Source organism: Pempheris klunzingeri, chromosome 7 (genome assembly GCF_042242105.1).
Source record: "Pempheris klunzingeri isolate RE-2024b chromosome 7, fPemKlu1.hap1, whole genome shotgun sequence".
NCBI classification, from domain to species: domain Eukaryota; kingdom Metazoa; phylum Chordata; class Actinopteri; order Acropomatiformes; family Pempheridae; genus Pempheris; species Pempheris klunzingeri.
Window position 1 is genome coordinate 2115074 of NC_092018.1, and position 5145 is coordinate 2120218.

Here is a 5145-nt window from a genome sequence, read left to right on the forward strand (position 1 = left end):
CTAACCATCCACTACTAATTACAAAACGGTTCAGCGTCATGACTTTTCCATGATGAGCTCTTTTTTCAAACGATGTGAAAGCATGAAAACAAGTTAAAGTGTGATACTTGATTACATTTTTACATTTATTAGCTACAATCTGACTGCTTTACTTGTGAGGAGATGTTTCTCCACAGTTATAATGTCTTTTACTTTTTTACATTTGGGTACTTCTACTTCTCACACCTCACACTTGTAGCTTTAGCCACAATTCAGAGCTGCAGAAATAAAGAGCAAACAAAAATCAAGACTTCTTTTTGGGTTTCTTTTTTTTTTTTTTTGTCCTTGTTGCGGTGAAGGCTGAGCCTTCGGGCATCTCGCTGCTCATTAATGTCCCGCCGTCATCAGGCGCTGTGGGGAAGGGAGGCTGCGGCTGTGCTCAGCCTCTTACGGCTAATTTACAAGAGAAGCGGCAGCCTCAGGGTCATGACTGACTCATCAGAGCCCGGTCTATACTTTGTGCTTGAAAACTTCCTGCCCTCCAGTGCTTTGATTCCCATCGGAGGACAGGACTTGGAACGGCTCTGTGTAATTAAAGAGCTGAAGAGAAAATACCCCAAGAGGATCCATCATCATAAAGTACACGGTGCCGACTTCATCCTGGTCAAATATGTGAAAACTAATTTAACGGTCGCTTGCTGATCTTTGGGGAGGATCAATTGATCTTCACACAAATATTACAGAGAGACTGTAGGTTTTAAAGCTTTGTGCAGCTGAATTTTAAGACCGGTCGAATCTGAATCAAAGCAATTTAATTTGACTAAAGAGGAAAAAAAAAAAATTCCGTTCACTTTGTCAGTTTTTCAAAGTTCTCAATTTGGAGCCAAACATGAATAATTCAGAGGAACAGATACTGCAGAGCTACAAAGACCAAGATTCTTCTTGCCAGATCTTTCACATTTACATTTGAGGCAATTAAACTGATAGATACTCGTGAGTGACGTGAGTCAGTAAGGAGATTCAGCGGAGCACAAACATGTTTGTTCCTCCGTGGCCCCCCATCTCCTCTTAAAGGTGACTTAAGATGGCAGTCAGATGGAGGCGCTCCTCTCATGCACGGGTTTTTAATGCAACTCTATTGCAAACACAGAAGTTTTGCCCTAATCTATCGGGAAAAAAGTGTGAAATCAGATCTTTGTCCGAAGCATTCGGTGCCAAAAGTGAGAAGTTTCAGACCTTCATCTAAAGTAGAAGAACAAGAAGCTGGTTCCAAAACATTAGGATGTATTAAAAAAAAAAATCCAGGGATTACAAAAGCCACCTACCAGCACCTCTAAAAGATCACAAAGCAGTTTGTCAGTTCACCATTTAACAGGCAGCTTTCAGACAGACTTTTCTTGGCTGGGACCTGTGACTTCCTGGAGTCTCTGTTGGTTTTCTGGCAACTCTTCAGAGACCAGACAGCGTGGCGTAAAAACCTAATTGATGTTTTTTATACTTTGATTTTTGGTTGGAAAAAAAAAACAAATGAAACAAGCAAACAGAATAAAGAAACGATAAGTAACATGTTAATTAGTGAGCTTTAGATGTGCTGCTGGGTAAAACGTTCCTGTTGTTGCCATCATTTCCCCGTTTCCAGCCTTCACACCGAGTTAAGCTTCATTTTTAAAACATACAGAGAAGAAAGATCCAACTCTCCAAAGGATGTTAAGCAATAAGTGTTTCCCATAAAGTGGAATTATTCCTTCAAAGAAATCAGTTTAAAGTGTTTTATGATCCATCAGCAAGATGACATCAGGTGTCATCCCTTTCTAAAGTGCTGTAAACATTAATAATCTGAAGTGACACCACTTTGGTTAACAGTCATGACTGACCGCAGTTGATCGGTGATCCAGACCCCCGACATTTAACCGCTGTAGTGTGAAACTTTAAAGAGTAACAGCAGCAGTAAAACTGCAAGATTAAAGCAATAATTCCCTAAATCTGGTCTGGAAAAGATCCAAACAAGACAGGTGCATGCCGTGTTTTATTCTGAATGGCGACTGGTTGACTTGATAAATGAATGAATAAAAAGTAGCTGTGTGTTGATGTGAAGAGGACATCAGTCTCTGTGAATCAGTGAATCAGTGCAGGGTGCTTGTGTTGCAAATACCAAAGAAGAAGAAGAAGAAGAAGAAGCAGGGACAGTCGTGGCATCTTGAATGCAGTTTTCAAGACCATGAGCAACAGTTCCTGTTGCTTTAAGTGTTCTTTGAGTTCTTTAACCCTTCAGAGTCTTTTCATTTTACCTTTGTGTTTCCCATTCAAACTGCTTAGCTTGTCTTTCTTTGTGTCTTTCTTTTCAGCACAACCTCACCTATGTGATTCTACTAGTATTTATTTATTTTGACATAATATATGGACACACTGGATGTAAAAGTGAAAAAGAAACACAAAATCCGAGCAGGAACTAGTTGGATCTCCTTCGTCTTCAGGCGCAGCATCCTCTTCATCCTCTGAAAGGAGTCTTCCTCAGAATCAGAACGTTCTTCCCCAGATTCAGCATCTTCTCACTCGTAGAAGAGCTGTAGTGCGCCACTTCGGCTCTTCATAACTTTAGTCTTAATAGGCCGATCGACAAAATTCAAACACTTGTAAAAAGTTTGAAGTGTCCGCTTTCCAACAGTCTTTGAACTGAGCACCTGCCTGCTTGTGTCACAGCTTTACGTTTTCAAACGTGCGACATGTGACTTTGACGCCGTGTGGCGGTCCTAGACTCCGAAGGGTTAAATATCAAATAGGAAGCAGAGGATACATAAACTATATAACAGGAAGCAACGTTTCATCACAGCAAGAAAGTTCCAGGTTTGAATCCACCGGCCAGTTTGAACTTTGAACGTCTCTGTGTGGAGTTAATATGTTTTCTTCAGGTGCTCCGGCTTCTTCCAACCGTCCACAGACATGCAGGTTAACTGTAAACTGTCTGTAGGTGTTAGTGTGAGTGTGAATGTCTGTCTGTCTGTCTGTCTGTCTGTCTCTATGCGTCGGCCCTGTGATTGGCTGGCGAGCAGTCCAGGGTGACCCCGCCTCTCGCCCCAACTTACAAAACTATTGATCAGGTTTGAATTTAATTTCAAACAGAAATATTCTCATCTCGAAAAAACAAGGCTCTGTGGAAGATACACAAAACTGTTTACACACTAAATAATGCAAACGAAACAGGTTCACCCCCTCGATAAATCACAATAATAACGATATCTGCAGCCGCCATCAGAGGAGCTCAGCAATCAATATCTGGTGGAATAACAGTGATTCTTTATGACAGCTTTGATATGTCCTCCTGCCGCGCTCCGTCAATACCAGATCAATACCTTATTAAGCTGAATCAGACGCTCCGCTGGAAGAAGTTAACAAACACAGACAGCAGCAGGGAGAGCAGGTCTGGGGGGCGTCTCATTTTTAGAGCCAACTTTCTCAAACTACTGCTTTAAAAGGTGTTTAGTCTTTAAAATGCAGGAATCGAGAAGTAAAGAATGTTTGATATCAAATGATTAACTATTAATGACACTAATTCTGTTCCCACTGTGTCACATTTTACTTAAGCAGCACTGCAAATCATTGTTTTCATCATAGAAGAGCCAAATAATCATTTAAAGAATCAATGAAAGACACGATGAGATGTTGTCAAAAGAAAAGAGAAGAAAGATGTTAAAGCAGAAAGTGATTTGATATTTGTTGTGTTTGCTTGGTAACTGATTTATCAGTTATTGGCAGCAGTTGGTTGTTGGATGGTGTTCGTTTCATATTCACACTTAAAAGCTGGAGCTTAGGACTTTAATATTATTTATGTTGTTATCACCAAATTCCAAGAGAAAAGCAACACACACACACACACACACACACACACACACACACACACACACACACACACACACACACACACACACACACACACACACACACACACACACACACACACACACACACACACACACACACACACACACACACACACACACACACACACACACACACACACACACACACACACACACACACACACACACACACACACACACACACACACACACACACACACACACACACACACACACACACACACACACACACACACACACACACACCTGTTGGTTTTGGTCTTTTCACAGAATTCGTTCACAATAAGAAGCACATGGTGTTTTACCAGACTTGCGCTGTGGGCGGCATTTAGGAATGTGACTACAGAGGGATGAATCTGTATCCTCCTGCAGCAGGACAGTCTCTCTCTGACCTTAAACCGCCCCCCCCCTTCGCCCTCCCGCCTCACTAATCGTCCCAAATTACCGTCAGTGTGGCCGAATACGTGACAAACTGCTGCGTTTTCCCCCCATAAGAGGCTTTGGGCCACAGGTTGGACATCCTAATCTGACACTTAAAGCATTACAGCCCTCTAACAAGACCCCAGTCCTGTGAAAAGAAAACAACAAGTGGCCTCCCCCCTCTTCTTCCTCCTCCTCCTCCTCCTCTTTCTCTCCCTGCACTCAATAAAACCCAAAGCTGCCCCATTTTCACCTGTTCCATTCAACTGGTCTTTTGTGGGAGCCGAGCGGTGTTGACGCCGGCCTTTCCAGAGGTCACCGAGGGCACTTTCTTAATGTGAGGCGGACATTTTAAAGCCCCGAGCTGAAGACTCGGGCGCACAGCTGAAACGCAGCCGCGAGAACCGAGAGTGAAGTTGGACCCCAGCAGACTTCCTGTGAGGAAATCTGTTGAGACAAGCATCTAAACTAAGCAAATCCTGTGTATGAATTATGATAATGATATTTGCCTCCTGCGTTTTTCTGCTTACTCTACACTTAAAGACTAATCCCAAATCAGAATATCTGTGTTAGTTAATGCCCTGTGCAAGCAGGCTAATACTAATAAGGGTAAACCTTGCAGTGAACTTTCCAGAGTGCTTTACAGACAATAAAACAAGGATGAGTGAACAGCTCAAAAGATGTGCAGTAAAATAAAAGTCTGAAATAGTTTTTTTATTGCTTATCTGAGATGTTGAGGAGTAAAACTGATAATTCAGCTCTCAAAACTAGTCTGTAAAGACGAGCTTCCACGGAGAGCGATTCAAACGATGGCACTGAAGGACCAGTTGCGTCACAGCACCTTTTCTTTATCTCGTTTCTGTAATGT